This window comes from Leopardus geoffroyi, chromosome B3 (assembly GCF_018350155.1).
Source record: "Leopardus geoffroyi isolate Oge1 chromosome B3, O.geoffroyi_Oge1_pat1.0, whole genome shotgun sequence".
NCBI lineage: Eukaryota > Metazoa > Chordata > Mammalia > Carnivora > Felidae > Leopardus > Leopardus geoffroyi.
Window position 1 is genome coordinate 36,207,467 of NC_059337.1, and position 17,773 is coordinate 36,225,239.

Consider the following 17,773-nt stretch of genomic DNA (forward strand, 5'->3'; position numbering starts at 1 on the left):
AGATAAATAGACCAATATAACAGAGAATCCAAAAATCTACTCTCATATGTATGGGACCTTGGTAAGTCAGAGGTATGGCTTTATAGATAGGGAGGGGGTGGACAGAGGGAAGAGTACCTTTTCAAAAAACATAGTACTGGGACAATTGGTTTTCTATCCACATGGAAATGGGGAAACAATGTTTTTAATTTTGTCCTTATCATACATAATATGAAAAGGAAAAGTCTAAAATTTTAGAGGAAAATGGGAGTTTATTATTATTAAGTGTATACGAAAGGTTTCTTAAGGCACAGAACATAAAGGAAAAGATTCATATATTTGATTACATTAAAATTGAAAACTATAAGCCAAAGAAACCTTAACCAAACGTCTGAAAAACTATCATACTTAAGAGCCTGAGGGAACACAATGACTAAATGTGATACGGTTTCCTAGATGGGATCCTGGGAAAGACAAAAGTCATTAGATAAAAACTAAAGAATTCTAAATAAAATATGGATTTTAGTTAATAACAGTATATCAGTATTGGTTTACTAATTGTAACAAATATATTGATATGTTAAAAGTAGGAGAAACTGGCCTGAGGTATATGGAACTCTCTATGCTCAAAATATTTTGATAAAACTAAAATAATTCTAAAAATTAACTTTATTTTTTATTTTTATTGTTTTAAATTTACATCCAAATTAGTTAGCATATAGTGCAACAATGATTTCAGGAGTAGATTCCTTAGTGCCCTTACCCATTTAGCCCATCCCCCCTCCCACAACCCCTCCAGCAACCCTCAGTTTGTTCTCCATATTTATGAGTCTCTTGTTTTGTCCTCCTCCCTGTTTTTATATTATTTTTGTTTCCCTTCCCTTATGTTCATCTGTTTTGTCTCTTAAGGTCCTGATATGAGTGAAGTCATATATTTGTCTTTCTCTAATTTTGCTTAGTATGATACTCTCTAGTTCCATCCATGTAGTTGCAAATGGCAAGATTTCATTCTTTTTGATTGCCGAGTGATACTCCATCATATGTATACACCACATCTTCTTTATCCATTCATCCATCGATGGACATTTGCACTCTTTCCATACTTTGGCTATTGTTGATAGTGCTGCTATAAACATGGGGGTGCACGTGTCCCTTCGAAACAGCACATCTGTATCCCTTGGATAAATGCTTAGTAGTGCAGTTGCTGGGTCGTAGGGTAGTTCTATTTTTAGTTTTTTGAGGAACCTCCGTACCGTTTTCCAGAGTGGCTGCACCAGCTTGCATTCCCAAAAATTAACTTTATTTTTAAAAACACCTTGATGAGGTCCCAGTAGTTCATTTTTGCTTTTGTTTCCCTTGACTTTGGAGACATGACTGTTTAGAAGTTGCTGCGGCTGAGGTTAAAGAGGTTGCTGCCTGTTTTCTCCTCTAGGATTTTGATGGTTTCCTGTCTCACGTTACCTATTTTGAACTTATTTTTGTGTATGGTGTAAGAGAGTTGTCCAGTTTCATCATATTGCATGTCACTGTCCAGTTTTCCTAACACCATTTGCTGAAGAGCTTGTCTTTTTTCCATTAGATATTCTTCCCTGCTTTGTTGAAGATAAGTTGGCCACATATTTGTGGGTCCATTTCGTGTTCTCTATTCTGTTCCGTTGATCTGTGTGTCTGTTTTTGTGACAGTACCACACTGTCTTGATGACTACAGCTTTGTAATACAGCTTGAAGTTCAGATTTATAATGCCTCCAGCTTTGGTTTTGTTTTGCAACATTACTTTGGCTAATCGGGGTCTTTTCTGGTTCCATACAAGTTTTAGAATTGTTTGTTCTAGCGCTCTGAAAAATGCTGGTGTTATTTTGATATGGGTTGCACTGAATGTGTAGATTGTTTTGGGTAGTATACACATTTTAACAATATTCTTCCAGTCCATGAACATGCAATGCTTTTTCATGTCTTTGTGTCCTCTTCAGTTTCTTTCATAAGCATTCTATAGTTTTCAGTGTACAGATTTTTTTTTTTTTTTTTACCTCTTTGGTTAGGTTTATTCCTGGGTATCTTAAGGTTTTTGTTACAGTTGTAAATGGGACTGATTCCTTGATTTCTCTTTCTGCTGCTTCATTATTGATGCATAGAAATGCAACAGATTTCTGTGTGTTGATTTTATATACTGTGGCTCTGCTGAATTGATTTGAAGGGGCACATGCCTCCCAATGTTTCCAGTAGCACTATCATCAAGAATAGCCAGATTATGGAAAGAACCTAAATGTCCATCAACTGATGAATGGATAAAGAAGATATGGTATATAGAAGATACACACACACACACACACACACACACACACACACACACACACACACTGGAATATTACTTGGCGATCAAAAAGAATGAAATCTTGCTATATGCAACAACATGGATGGAACTAGAATGTATTATGCTAAGTGAAATAAGTCAAACAGAGAAAGACAAATATTGTATGATTTCACTCATGTGGAATTTAAGGAACAAAACAGAAGAACATAGGGTAAGGGAAGGAAAAGATAAAAACAGAGAGGGAGGCAAACCATAAGAGACTCTTAACTATAGAGAAAAAACTGAGGGTTGCTGGAAGGAAGGTGGGGATGGATGGGCTAAATGGATGATGGGCATTAAGGAGGGCCCTTATGATGGGCACTGGTTGTTGTACATAAGTGATGAATCACTAAATTATATTCCTGAAACCAATACTACACTATATGGTAACTAATTTGGATTCAAATAAAAATAAAATCACCATAACCAAAATGGAAAAAATGTCAGATTAGGAGAAGATATGAGGCCCAAAGTACCCAAAGACTATATTTAAAGTCATAGAAATCAGTAAGAAAGTACAAAACTTTCCTGTTTTGCGAAACATCAAAAATTATCAACTAAGGGGTACCTGGCTTAGTTGGTAGAGCATGCAACTCTTGATCTTGGGGTCCTGAGTTCAGACTCCACAATGGGCATAGAACTTCAAACAAAATAAAATTTTCATCTAAAAGTATCTAGGGCTAAGGAATTTTTATTTAAACTTTAAAGATGAGACACAGTCATTAACAAACTGGTTAAGTGCTTTGATGCCAGGCTCAGGCTTGGGTTTAAATATGATCTCCACCATTTATGCTGTTGGGGTCCTTGAGCAAGTCATTAATCCTCTTGATCTGTTTCTTCACCTGTGCAATATCGATAACACCTGGTCAGGGTGTCAGCTACTGAGCACCCAGTTAACCAGTTAGTCTTCATAAAGGTTAAGGAGAGCAAGACATCAATTGCCCATACATTTCCCTTTATTATGTGTAGTTGTGGATTCAACATCATACTTTTACTTTAAACAAATTCTACTATCCCTCATCCCCCTATCATAGTACAAACATCCTGTTAAGATGTATTTTCAAAAGACTAAGCGGGGGGGCACCTGAGTGACTCAGTTGGTTACACGTCCACTCTTGGTTTCAGCTCAGGTCATGATTGCAGGGTTCATGAGTTGGAGCCCTGCCTCAGGCTCTGCGCTTGGCAGCATGGAGCCTGCTTGGGATTCTCTCTCTCCCTCTCTCTCAAAATAAATAAATAAACATTAAAAAAAAAAAAAAAGGCTAAGCAGTATGCCAATTTAAAAAAATAAAAATAAGAAATGGAAAGGTTAAATCCAGTAACATCTACTGAAATACGATTAAACTTTAGTGCTCTGGAGCATTCTAGAAACACAGCTATGACATTGCTCACCACTATTAGTGACAAATAAGTGGGTTTTGTGGGTTAATATTACACTTTCACTGTTAATTAAAAAAATAGATTAAACTAGCATTGTGGTAAAAAAAAAAAAAAACAACCTCCAAAGAAATCCTAATTTAATCAGGGAAAAATGTATGTTTGCCTAGGTAAGAATGTCGATTTCACCATGTTTTTCAGTATTACTTTTTCTAATTTATGTTGTATCCAAGCCATGTTTTTTAGTTAAGTGTCTAGAAGAACATATTTAATACGTGGATATTACAGTTGTCACACAAAAAAGACATTATCAATTTAATATCAAATTACTTTACATTTTCTACTGTTGTTTCATTTTTACAATTCCCAGAATTCTGTTCATTTTTTTTCTATTGAAATGTATTTGACGTATAATATTATGTAAACTTAGAGCGTATAACACCGTGTGTATAATTTGATGCATTTGTATATTGGAATATGATTACCATTATGGCAATAATTAGCATCTCTGTCATATTACATAATTATCCTTTCTTTATAGTACTTAGAATAATTAAACTCTAGTGTCTTAGGGTGTCTGATGTTTGTAATACAATATTATTGTCTGTAGTCAGTGTACTGTGTGTTAGATCCCTAGGACTTACTTACTACAATGTCTTAAGTGTGTACCCTTCAGAGCGTCTGTCTTGTGTCCCCAACCCCATCCGTTGATGGCCACCATTTTATTCTCTATTTTTACAAGTTTGGCTTTTTAAAATTCCACGTATGAGTGGTATCATACAGTGTTTGCCTTCGGCTTGCCTCACTTAGTATAATGTGTTCAAGGTCCACCCATGTGGCAAATGGCAGGATGTCCTCCTTTCTCGTGGCTAATACTCCAGCGTGTGTCTGTATACCCCACATTTTTTAATCCATTCCTCTACTGAAGGGCACCTCAGTTATGTCCCTATCTTGGCTGTTGTAAATAGTGCTGCAGCGAACATAGGGGTGCAGATGTCTTTTCAAGTTAGTGTTTGATTTTCTTCAGGTAAATACATAGAAGTCTGAATCCTATGGTAGTTCTAATTTTAATTTTGGGGGGAACCTCCATCTGTGTCCGTAGTGCCTGGACCGCTTTCCACTCCTACCACCGGTGCGCAAGGCTTCCCTTCTTTCCACATCCTTGCTAGCGCTTGTTACTCGTGTCTTCTTGACGATGGCTGTTCCAACAGCTGAGGCGATAGCTCACTGCTGTTTCTTTTGCATTTCCCTGATGGTTAGTGGTGTTGAGCATCTTTTCGTATACCTGGTGGCAATCTGTATGTCTCCTTTGGAAAAATGTCCATTTAATTATTCTTCCCAGTTTTAAATTTTTTTTTTTCAACGTTTTTATTTATTTTTGGTACAGAGAGAGACAGAGCATGAACGGGGGAGGGGCAGAGAGAGAGGGAGACACAGAATCGGAAACAGGCTCCAGGCTCCGAGCCATCAGCCCAGAGCCCGACGCGGGGCTCGAACTCCCGGACCGCGAGATCGTGACCTGGCTGAAGTCGGACGCTTAACCGACTGCGCCACCTAGGCGCCCCTCTTCCCAGTTTTAAATCAGGTTGTTTTTCTCCTATTGAGTTGTATGAATTCTCTATATATTTTGGATATTAACCCTTCATCTGATGTACGGTTTGCAAAAATTTTCTTCCATTTTTTGGGAAATGGTTGCCTTTTGTATTGTTATGTTGTTGTTGTTGTTCAAAAGTTTTTTTTACTTATTTTGAGAGAAAGATTGAGAGCAAGCAAAGGAGGGGCAGAGAGAAAGGGAGACAGAATCCCAAGCAGGCTCCACACTGTCAGTGCAGAGCCTGATGCAGGGCTCAAACTCATGAACTGTGAGATTGTGACCTGAGCCAATATCAAGAGTTAGACGTTTAACTGACTCAGCCACCCAGACACCCATGTTATTCGTTACGTTTGATGTAATCCCTTCTGTTGATTTTTGCTTTTGTTGTTTGGTGTCATATCCAAAAATCATTGCCAAAACCAGTCTCAAGGAGCTTCTTCCCTAGGAGGAGTTTTATAGTGTCAGTTCTTAAGGTCAAGTCTGTAATTCTATTTTGCGTGAATTTTTGTGAGTGGTGTAAGATAGGTGTCCAGTTTCATTGTCCTGCATCTGTTTATCCAGTTTTCTCAACATTTGTTGAAAAGACTGTCTCTTCCCCATTTGGTGCTATTAGCCACCTTGTCAAATGTTAGTTTAAATGTATAGTGTTAAATGTATAGTGTTAAAGGTATAAGCAAAGGTTAATTTTGGGCTCTCCATTCTGTTTGTCAGTGTATCTGTTTTGTGCCAGTACCATACTGTTTTTAATACTGTAGTTTGGTAGTATAGTTGAAATCAGGAAGTGCAATACCTCTAGTTTTGTTCATTAGCTATTTGGAGTCTTTTGTGGTTCTGTACAAACTTTACAGTTGTTTTTTTTTTTTTTTTTTTCCTGTTTCTGTGAAGAATGCCATTAGTGTTTGATGGGGATTCTGTGGAATCTGCAGATTGTTCTGAGTTGTATAGACTTTTTAACAATATTAATTCTTCCAATACATGAACACGGGCTGTCTTTCCATTTGTTTGTGTCTTTTTAGATTTTTTTTTCAGAAGTCTTATAGTTTTTGTTGTACAAAACTTCTCACCTCCTAGGTTAAATTTATTCCTAAGTATTTTATTGTTTATGATGCTATTGTGAATAGGAAAGATTTCTTTTTTTGTGATCTTTATTATACTTTATTTTCTTTTAAAATTTTTATGTTTATTTTTGAGAGAGAGAGAAAGACACGGAGCACGAGCAGGGAAGGGGCAGAGAGAGGAGGGGCACACAGAATCCGAAGCAGGCTCTGGGCTCTGAGCTGTCAGCACAGAGCCTGACATGGGGCTTGAACTCACGAACCATGAGATCATGACCCGAGCCGAAGTCGCCCACTTAACCGACTGAGTCACCCAGGCGCCCCGATTATACTTTTCTTTTAAGACTTAATCGTTTTATTGAAACATAATTGGCATACAATTAGTTTCAAGTGTACAACATATTGATTCCACAATTCTGTGCATTTCTCATTGCTCATCATGATAAGTGTAATAACCACACAACATTATTACAGTATCATTGATGATATTCCCTTTGCTGCACTTTTCATTTCTATGGCTTACTTATCTTACAAGTGGAAGTTTGTACTTTCAGTCCTCTTTATTTTGTCCATCCCTCTACTCGCCTCCCTTCTAGCAATGGCCAGTTTGTTCTCTGTACTTAAGAGTCTGTTTGTTTTGTTTTTTAGATTCCAAATAAAAGTGAAACCATGTGGTATTTGTCTTTCTCTGTCTGACTTATTTCACTTAGCATAATATCCTCTAGGTCCATCCAGGTTTTTGCAGACGGCAATATCTGATTCTTTTTTATGGCCAAGTAACATTCTGTGTGTGTGTGTGTGTGTGTGTGTGTGTGTGTGTGTGTGTGTGCGCGCGCGCCACATCTTCTTTATTCATCCACTGATGGACACTTCAGTTGCTTCCATATCTTGGCTATTGTACATAATGCTGTAAGGAACATAGAAGGGCATATATCTTTTGAATTAGTGTTTTCATTTTGGTGGGTAAATACCCAGTAGTGGAATTCCTGGATCATTTGGTATTTCTGTTTTTAATTTCTTTTTTTTTTTTTTTTTTAATTTTTTTTTTCAACGTTTATTATTTATTTTTGGGACAGAGAGAGACAGAGCATGAACGGGGGAGGGGCAGAGAGAGAGGGAGACACAGAATCGGAAACAGGCTCCAGGCTCTGAGCCATCCGCCCAGAGCCCGACGCGGGGCTCGAACTCACGGACCGCGAGATCGTGACCTGGCTGAAGTCGGACGCTCAACCGACTGCGCCACCCAGGCGCCCCTCTGTTTTTAATTTCTTGAGGAACTGCCATATTGTTTTCCACAGTAGCTGCACCAATTTACGTTCTCACCAACAGTGCACAATGTTCTGTTTTCACCACAGAACCCTCACCGACGCTTGTTATTTCTTGTCTTTTGGGTACTGGACATTGTAACAAGTGTGAGGTGATGTATCATTGTGGTTTTGATTTGTATCTCCCTGATGGTTAGTGATGTTGAATATCTTTTCATGTGTCTGTCAGTGATCTGTATGTCTTCTTTAGAAAAATGTCTACTTAGGTGGTCTGCTCATTTTTAATTGGATTATTTGCATTTTTTTGGTGTTGAGCTGTATGAGTTCTTTACGTATTAACCCCTTATTGGAGGTATCATTTGCAAATATCTTCTCCCATTCACTAGGGAGAAAACCTTGTTTTGTTGACGGGTTTCTTTCACTGTGCAAAAGCTTTTTATTTTGATGTAGTCCCAAGAGTTTATTTTTCCTTTTGTTTCCCCTGCCTGAGAAAACAGATCCATATATATGGTGCTGAAGCCACATTCCATGACATTACTCCTTATGTTTTCTTTTAGATTTTTATGGCTTCAGGTCTCACATTTAGGTCTTTAATCCATTCTGTTTATTTTCCTGTATGATGTAATAAAGTGGTCCAGTTTCATTCTTTTGCATATAGCTGTCCAGTTTTCCCAATACCATTTCTTGAAACAACTGTCTTTTCCTCATTTTATATTCTTGCCTCTTTTGTCATAGATAAAATGACTGTTTAAGTGGGGATTTATTTCTGGGCTCTCTGTCCTGTTCCACTGAACTATGTGTCTGTATTTATGTCAGTACTATATTGTTTTGATCACTACAGCTTTGTAGTATATCTTAAAATTTGGAATTGTGATACCTCCAGCTTTGTTCTTCTTTCTCAAGATTGCTTTGGCTATTTGAGGTCTTTTGTGATTCCATGCAAATTTTAGGATTATTTGTTTTGGTTCTGTGGAAAATGCTATTAGTATTTTGACAGGGATAGCACTGAATCTGTAGTTTGCTTTAGGTAGTATGGACATTTAACAACATTCATTTTTCTAATCCATGAACATGGTATATCTTTCCATTTGTGTCGTCTTCAATTTCTTTCATCAGTGTTTTATAGGTTTTGAAGGACAAGTTCTTCACCTCATTGATGAAGCTTTTTCCTAATAATTTATTGTTCAAGGTACTGTTTCCTCATTGATTTTCTGCCTGGGTGATCTAGCCATTGATGTAAGTGGGGTGTCAAAGTCCCCTATTATTATTATATTACTGTTAATTTCTCCCCTTGTGTCTATTAATTGTTCCTGTGTTGGGTGCATAGGATTGATCCTTTTATTATTATGTAGTGTTCTTTGTTGCTTGCTATAGTCATTGCTTTCTTTTTTCTGTGAATATTTGAGATTTTTAAATTCTTTTATTAGAGAGCGTGAGCAGGGAGAAAGAGGTGGGGGGGGGGAGGGAGAGGGAGGAAAGGAAGAAAGAGAGAGAGAATGAATGAGTGAATATCTCAAGCAGGCTCCACACTCAGCACAGAGCCCGACGTGGGGCTCAATCCCACAACCCTGGGATCACAACCAACTGGGCGACCCAGGCGCCCCTGTTATTTTTTCTTCTCAGATTTTTATTTAAATTGTAGTTAGTTAACATAAAGTGCAATATTGGTTTCAGGAGTAGAATTAAGTGATTCATCACTTACATACAACACCCAGTGCTCATCATAACAAGTGCCCTCCTTAATACCTGTCACCCATCTAGTCCATACCCTGGCTATCTCCCTCCCTGAATCCTCAGGTTGTTCTCTATCCTTAAGAGTCTCTGGTTTGCTTCATTCCCTCTTTTTCCCCCCTCCTATATATTTATCTGTTTTGTTTCTTAAATTCCACATATGGGTGAAATCATATGGTATTTGTCTTTCTCTGACTGACTGACTTTGCTTAGCATAACACACTCTAGCTCCATCCAGGTTGTTGCAGATGGCAAGATTTCTTTCTTTTTGATGGCTGAGTAATACTCTTCTGTGTGTGTGTGTGTGTGTGTGTGTATGCTACATCTTTATCCATTCATCAGTCGTTGGACATTAGGGCTGTCTCCATAGTTTGGCTATTGTTGATAATGCTGCTGTAAGCATTGAGGTGCATGAAACCCTTCAAATCTGTACCTTTGTATCCTTTGGGTAAATACCTAATAGTGTAATTGCTGGGTTGTAGGATAGTTCTATTTTTAACTTTTAGAGGAACCTCCATATTGTTTTCCAGAGTGGCTGCACCAGTTTGCATTCCCACCAGAGTGCAAGAGGGTTCCCCATTCTTAGCATCCTCACCAACACCTGTTGTTTCTTGTGTTGTTAATGTTAGCTATTCTGAGAGGCGTGAGGTGGTAACTCATTGTGGTTTTGATTTGTATTTCCCTGATGGTGAGTGATGTTGAGCATCTTTTCATGTGTCTGTTAGCCATCTGGATGTCTTCTTTGTAAAAGTGTGTATTCATGTCTTCTATCCACTTCTTAACTGGATTATTTGTTTTTTGGGTGTTGAGTTTTATTAAGTTCTTTATAAGTTTTGGATACTAACCCTTTATCACATATGTCATTTGCAAATATCTTCTCCCATTCTGTAGGCTGCCTTTTAGTTTCATTGATTGTTTCCTTTGCTGTGCAGAAGCTTTTTATCTTGATGAAATCTCAGTTAGTTCATTTTTGTTCTTGTTTCCCTTGCCTCTGGCGACATGTCTTGTAAAAAGTTGCAGCCAAAGTCAGAGGAGTTACTGCCTGTGTTCTCTAAGAGATGGTTTGCTGTTTCACATTTAGGTCTTTCATCCATTTTGAACTTATTTTTGTGTGTGGTGTAAGAAAGTGGTCCAGTTTCATTCTTCTGCATGTTGCTGTCCAGTTTCCCGAAGACCATTTGTTGAAGAGACCGTCTTTTTTTCCACTGGATATTTTTTCTGTTTTGTTAAAGATTAGTTGACCCTACAGGTGTGGGTCCATTTCTGGGTTTTGTGTTCTGTTCCATTGATCTACTTGTCTGTTTTTGTGCCAGTACCATACTGTTTTTTTTTTTTTTCCAACATTTATTTATTTTTGAGACAGAGAAAGATAGAGCATGAACGGGGGAGGGGCAGAGAGAGAGGGAGACACAGAATCGGAAACAGGCTCCAGGCTCTGAGCCATCAGCCCAGAGCCTGACGCGGGGCTCGAACTCACTGACCGCGAGATCGTGACCTGGCTGAGGTCGGACGCTTAACCGACTGCGCCACCCAAGCGCCCCAGTACCATACTGTTTTAATGAGTACAGCTTTATAAGAGCCTGAAATCTGGAATCATGATGCCTCCTGGTTTGTTTTTCTTTTTCAGGATTGCTTTGGCTATTTGGAGTCTTTTGTGTTTTCATACAAATTTTAGGATCATTTGTTCTAGCTCTGTGAAAAATGCTAGTGGTATTTTGATGGGGATTACATTAAATGTTTAGATTGCTTTGGGTAGTATAGACATTTTAATAATGTTTGTTCTTCTAATTCATGAGCATGGAATGCTTTTCCGTTTATTGGTGTCCTCTTTAATTGCTTTCATAAGTATTATATAACTTTTAGGGTATAGATCTTTTACCTCTTTCATTAGATTTATTCCTGGGTATCCAATTGTTTTTGGTGCAATTACAAATGGGATCAATTCCTTGATTTCTTTTTCTGCTGTTTCATTATTGGTGTATAGAAATGCAACAGATTTCTGTACATTGATTTTATATCCTGCAACTGTGCTAAATTCCTGTATTAGTTCTAGCAATTTTTTGCTGGAGTCTTTCAGGCTTTCTACATAGAGTATCATGTCATCTGCAGATAGTGAAAGTTTGACTTCTTCCTTGCTGATTTGGATGCCTTTTATTTCTTTTTGTTGTGTGATTGCTGAGGCTAAGACTTCCAATACTATGTTAAATAGTAATGGTAAGAGTGGACATCCTTGTCTTGTTCTTGACCATGGGGGAAAGGCTCTCTGTTTTTCCTTATTGAGGATGATATTAACTGTGAGTCTTTCATATATGGCCTTTTAGGTGTTGGGGTATGTTCTATCTATCCCTGCTTTGTTAGGGTTTTTGTCAAGAATGGATACTGTATTTTGTCAATTGCTTTTTCTGCATCTATTGCAAGGATCATATGGTTTTTAATCCTTTCATTTATTAATGTGGTGTATCACATTAATTGATTTTCAAATATGGAACCAACCCTGCAGCCCACAAATAAATCCTGCTTGATTGTGGTGAATAATTCTTTTAATGTACTGTTGAATTCGATTTCATAGTATCTTGATGAGAATGTTTGTATCCGTGTTCATCGGGGATATTGGCCTGTAATTCTCCTTTTTAGTGGGGTCTTTGGTTTTGGAATCAAGGTAATGCTGGCCTCATAGAATGAGTTTGGAAGTTTTCCTTCCATTTTTGTTTTGTGGGACAGTTTGAGAAGAATAGGTGTTAACTCTTATTTAAATGTCTGGTAGAATTCTCCTGGAAGCCATCTGGTCCTGGACTTTTGTTTGTTGGGAGATTTTTGATTACTGTTTGAATTTCTTTGTTGGTTATGGGTCTGTCCAAATTTTCTGTTTCTTCCTGTTTCAGTTTCATAGTTTGTATGTTTCTAGGAATTTATTCATTTCTTCAAGATTGCAGTTTGTTGGCATATAATTTTTCATAATATTCTCTTATAATTGCCTGTATTTCTGTGGTGTTGGTTGTGATCTCTTTCATTCATGATTTTATTTGGGTCCTTTCTCTTTTCCTTTGGATAGGTCTAGCTAGGGGCTTATCAATTTTATCCTTTCAAAGAACCAGCTCATAGTTTTGTTGATCTGTTCCACTGGGGATTTTTGTTTGTTTCTGTATCATTTATTTCTGCTCTAATCTCTGTTATTTCCCTTCTTCTGCTGGCTTTAGGCTTTATTTGCTGTTCCTTTTCTAGCTCCTTTAGATGTAAGGTTAGGTTGTATATTTGAGACCTTCCTTGCTTTTTGAGGTAGGCCTGTGTTGCAATATACTTCCCTCTTAGGACTGCCTTTGCTGTGTCCCAAAGGTTTTGGACTATTAAGTTTTCATTTTCATTTGCTTCCATGCACTTTTTTATTTCCTCATTAATTTTCTGGTTATTAGGATGTTCTTTAATCTCCAAGTATTTGTGGTCTTTCCAAATCTTCCCTTGGAGTTCACTTCAAGTTTCATAGCGTTGTGATCTGAAAATAAGCATGATATAATCTCAGTCTTTTTGTACTTGTTGAGGGCTGATTTGTGACCCAGTATGTGATCTGTTCTGGAGAATGCTCCATGTGCACTCAAAAAGAATGTGTATTCTGATGCTTTAGGATGCATTGTTCTGAATATATCTGTTAAGTCCCCATCTGGTCCAGTGTGTCATTCAAAGCCATTGTTTCCTTGTTGACTTTCTGCTTAGATGATCTGTCCATTTCTGTGAGTGTGTTAACATTCTGTGTTAGTACTGTATGAGTGTCTGTAATACTACTGTATTATTGTCAATGAGTTTCTTTATGTTTGTGATTGATTTATATATTTGGATGCTTTCAAGTTGGGGGCATAAATATTTACGATTGTTAGATCTTCTTGATGGATAGGCTCTTTAATTATGATGCAGTGCCCTTCTTTATCTCTTGTTTCAGTCTTTGGTTTAAAATCTAGTTTGTCTAACATAAGTATGGCTGCTCCAACTTTCTTTTGGCATCCATTAGCATGATAGATGGTTCTCCATCCCTTCACTTTCAATCTGCCTATGTCTTTAGGTCTAAAATGAGTCTCCTGTAGATAGCATATAGATGGGTCTTGTTTCGTTATCCATTCTGATACCCTATGTCTTGTCTTTTGATTGGAGCATTTAGTCCATTTACATTCAGGGTGATTATTGAAAGATACGAGGTTAGTGCCATTGTGTTACCTATAAAGTCGGTGTTTCTGGTAATGTTCTCTGTTCTAGTCTTTGTTCCTTTTGGGTTTTTTCCCCCACTCACAGAGTCCCCCTTAATATTTCTTGCAGGGCTGGTTTAGTAGTCATGAACTCCTTTAGTTTTTCTTTGAGAAACTCTTTATCTCTCTTATTCTGAATGACATCCTTGCTGGTAAAGTATTCTTGGCTGCGTATTGGGGTTCACCTTGTTAGGGACTCTCTTTTGCTTCCTGGACCTAGATGTTTGTTTCCTTCCCCAGAGCGGGGAAGTTTTCAGCTGTTGTTTCTTCAAATGAGTTTTCTGCCTTCACTCTCTCTCTTCTCCTTCTGGCAGTCTGTAATGTGAATGCTATTATACTTGACGATGTCACAGATGCCTTTTGTCAGGTCCAGTGAGCATCTTTATGACCATTATTTTGATTTTTTTATAAAGTGTATTATGTGTATTTCATTTAGCTCTTCTTCTGTGGTTTGTCTTACTCTTTGGTATGTATTCCCCTGTCTTCTCATTTTGCCTAGCTGTTTTTTTTTTTTTATGTATTGGTCGGTCAGGAATATCTCCTGGCTTGAAAATAGTGGCCTTGTGTAGAAGCGGTCCTGTGGTGCCCTGTAGTGCAGACACCCCTGGTCACCAGAACCAAAGAGGATATGTCTTTGTGGGCTGTGTGTGCCTTCTTGTTGGGGCTAAGCTGTGATCGCCCTCAGCCCCGCTAGTTGCACTTACCTGCTTTGCCTGCTGTGGGCATCCTGGGAGTTTACTCCCCCACTGTTGACAGGCCTCTGCAGCAGCAATGGGTTTCATTAGTGGACAGGGCCGGCAGTCGGTCCAGCTGTCTGGACTTAGCCTCTGCCACAGCTGTAGGGCTTGCTCCGTCCACAGTCAGCTAAGAGGCTCAGCTGCAGGAACTGTGGGCACGTTGGTGTGTGAGCTTATTCCCACCATGCCTCAGGGCAGGAGTCACTTTAGAGTGACTCCTGTGAGGCAGGCAGTTGCATTTGGGCAGGTCTGCAGGAGAACACCAGGGTGGGGCATTGCAATGCTGGCAAAGTAGGTGGAGAGTTTAGCGCTGGCTTCTGCAAGTATCAGCTATCTAAGCTGAAGAAGAAGAGAAATGGTGGCCACCAGCACTTTTGTCCCTGGAGAACTCTCCTTCCTGCAGATCCCTGCCTCTTCAACACACCTTCTAAATTTAGTCAGTTTATCTCCTTCGTGTAAACCCCAGGGGCTTTTCAGACTGCTGGTTTTGTGCTGTGTCTCTAGCCGAGTTATTTAGTGTATTGGCACTTTAAGGGCTGTGACTGTTTCCTGTCACCTGTCTCCTGAATTTTAAAGCTCCTGGGAGGAAGGCCCATTGGTTTCCAAAATCAGAGGTCATAAGGACTCCTCTTCCCCATTCTGGGTCCCCAGTGCCAGGGGTGCCTGGTGTGGGATCCTCTTCTCCATGCTTGTGATGTCCCTCCTCTTTGTGTCTAGTTACACCAGGAGGCTGATTCCCAGCCATGTCTCCACCCCCTGCACTTGTTTATGATTAGCTGTGGAAGGTCTGTTCTGTCAGTCTTCAGGTCATTTTCAGAATTGGTCGTATAGATGCAGCTGTTGTTTCAGTGTGTCCGTGGGACAGGGTGAGCTCAGGATCCTCCCACTCTGCCACCTTCCCAAAATTCTCTCAGGAAGTTTATTTTTTTGTCCAGATGTTTCCCACATAGTGTATAGAAATGAAACTGATTTTGGTCTGTTAGTTTTGTATTCTGCAACGTTATTGAAATAATTGATTAGCTCCAACAGTTTTTTGGTTGAGTCTTGGGATTTTAAATATACAGAATCATATCATTTAAAAATAGTGACTGGGTGGCTCAGTCGGTTAAGTGTCCGACTTCGGCCCAGGTCATGATCTCGCCATCTTGAGTTTGAGCCCCACGTTGGGCTCTGTGCTGACAGCTCAGAGCCTGGAGCCTGTTTCAGGTTCTGTGTCTCCCCCTCCGCTCCTCCCCCACTCACGCTCTGTCTCTCTCCAAAATAAATAATAAAAAATAAAAAAATAAAAATAGTGACAGTTTTACTTCTTTCTTCTCAATTTGGATGGATATTAGTTCTTTTTCTAGCCTAATTGCTAGGACTTCCAGTACTGCATTAGAAAAGAGTGTTGAGAGTACACATTCTAGGGGCGCCTGGGTGGCTCAGTTGAGCGTCTGACTTCGGCTCAGGTCATGATCTCACAGTTGATGGGTTCGACCCTTGCCCCCGGCTCTGCTCCGGCTCTGTGCTGACCGCTCAGAGCCTGGAACCCGCTTCAGATTCTGTGGTTCCCTCTCTCTCTGCCCCTCCCTTGCTTGTGCTCTGTCTCTGCCTCTCAAAAATTAGTAAAAATGTTTTTAAAAATTTTTTAAAATAAAAGAGTGTTGAGAGTAGAGATTCTAGTCTTGTTTCTGATCTGAGAGGAAAAGCTTTCATTATTTTTCTTTCTGTGTTGAGTGTGTTATCTGTAGGTTTGATGTATATAGCCCTTAGTATGTTCCTTCTATATCCCATGTACCAAGGGTTTTTATCATAAAAATGTTGTATTTTGTCAAATGGTTTTTCTGCATCTATTAAGATGATCACGTGATTTTTATCTTTCATTGTGTTAATGTGATAAACCATGTGTAGTGATTGGTGTGTATTGCATCACAGAGATAAATCGCGCTTGGTCATGGTGTATAACTCTTTTTATGTGTTCTTGAATTCAATTTGCTAATATTTTGTTGAGAATGTTTGCATTTATATTCATCAGGGATACCGATGTTCAGTTTTCTTGTGGTGTCCTTGTCTCACTTCGGTATCTGGCCTTGTTGAATGAGTCTGGAAGTATCTCTGCCTCCTCAATTGTTTGCAAGAGTTTGAAAAAGATTGCTGTTGGGGCGCCTGGGTGGCGCAGTCGGTTAAGCATCAGACTTCAGCTCAGGTCACGATCTCGCGGTCCGTGAGTTCGAGCCCCGTGTCGGGCTCTGGGCTGATGGCTCAGAGCCTGGAGCCTGTTTCCGGTTCTGTGTCTCCCTCTCTCTCTGCCCCTCCCCCGTTCATGCTCTGTCTCTGTCCCAAAAAAAATAAACTTTGAAAAAAAAATTAAAAAAAAAAAAGAAAAGAAAAAGATTGCTGTTAATTATTCTTTGAAGGTTTGGTAGAACTTGCCTGTGAAACCATCTGGTCCTGGGGTTTTCTATGTTGTGAAGTTTTGGTTACTGATTCAATCTCTTTGCCCATTATTCATCCTTTAAGATAGTCTATTTCTTTCTGACTCAGGGGTGGTGGATTGTGTGTTTCTTGAAATTTATCCATTTCTTCTAGGGTAATTGACATAACAGTTGTTCATTGTAGTCTCTTCTGGTCCTATGTGTAGTATCAGTTGTAATGTGTCCTTTTTCATTTCTTTTTTTTTTTTTTTTTTAATTTTTTTTCAACGTTTATTTATTTTTGGGACAGAGAGAGACAGAGCATGAACGGGGGAGGGGCAGAGAGAGAGGGAGACACAGAATTGGAAACAGGCTCCAGGCTCTGAGCCATCAGCCCAGAGCCTGACGTGGGGCTCGAACTCACGGACCGCGAGATCGTGACCTGGCTGAAGTCGGACGCTTAACCGACTGCGCCACCCAGGCGCCCCTGTTACTATTTCTCTAAATATACTCTCTGCTCCCTTTTCCCTTTCTACTCCTCCTGGTGGACCAGTTATTCTTACATTTGTTTTTCTCATCATATATGATAGTTCTTGTAGGGTTTCTTCATTTTTAAAATCTTAGTTCTCCTGAGTCATTTCTAAATTTCTTTCAGGTCAGTAATTCTTTCTTCCACCTGATCTGCCCTGTTCCCTAAGCTGTCTAATGCATTTTTTCATCTTATTCATTGAATTTGTCAGCTCCAGAAATTGTGTGGGACTTTTTAAAAATTTCAAACTCCTTTGTAAAAAACACATCTTCCGTTTAATAATTTTATTCCTAAATTGAAGCATATTCGCATTTTCTTGTAAGCTCATCAAATCTTTGTAACAACTATTTTGAATTATTTGTTAAATCACAACATTTTGCACCTTGGTGTTGCTGGAGAATTTTGTGTGTGTGCAGTACCATAGTATTGCATTTGAAATTGCACACACTTTTCTTTGCTGTTTTGTTACAGTTGTAAGATTGGCAATTACAGACCTTTCTTTTGTTTCCCAGAAGGTGGTGCAATAGCTC

The 17,773-nt window shown here is 39.0% G+C and overlaps 1 long non-coding RNA gene across 4 annotated transcripts in view; it reads left to right on the forward strand.

Annotated features, from left to right (window-relative positions):
• LOC123582801 overlaps nucleotides 1–17,773 on the forward strand; it is a 65,339-nt gene that overhangs the window by 5,550 nt on the left and 42,016 nt on the right. The window lies entirely within an intron of this gene.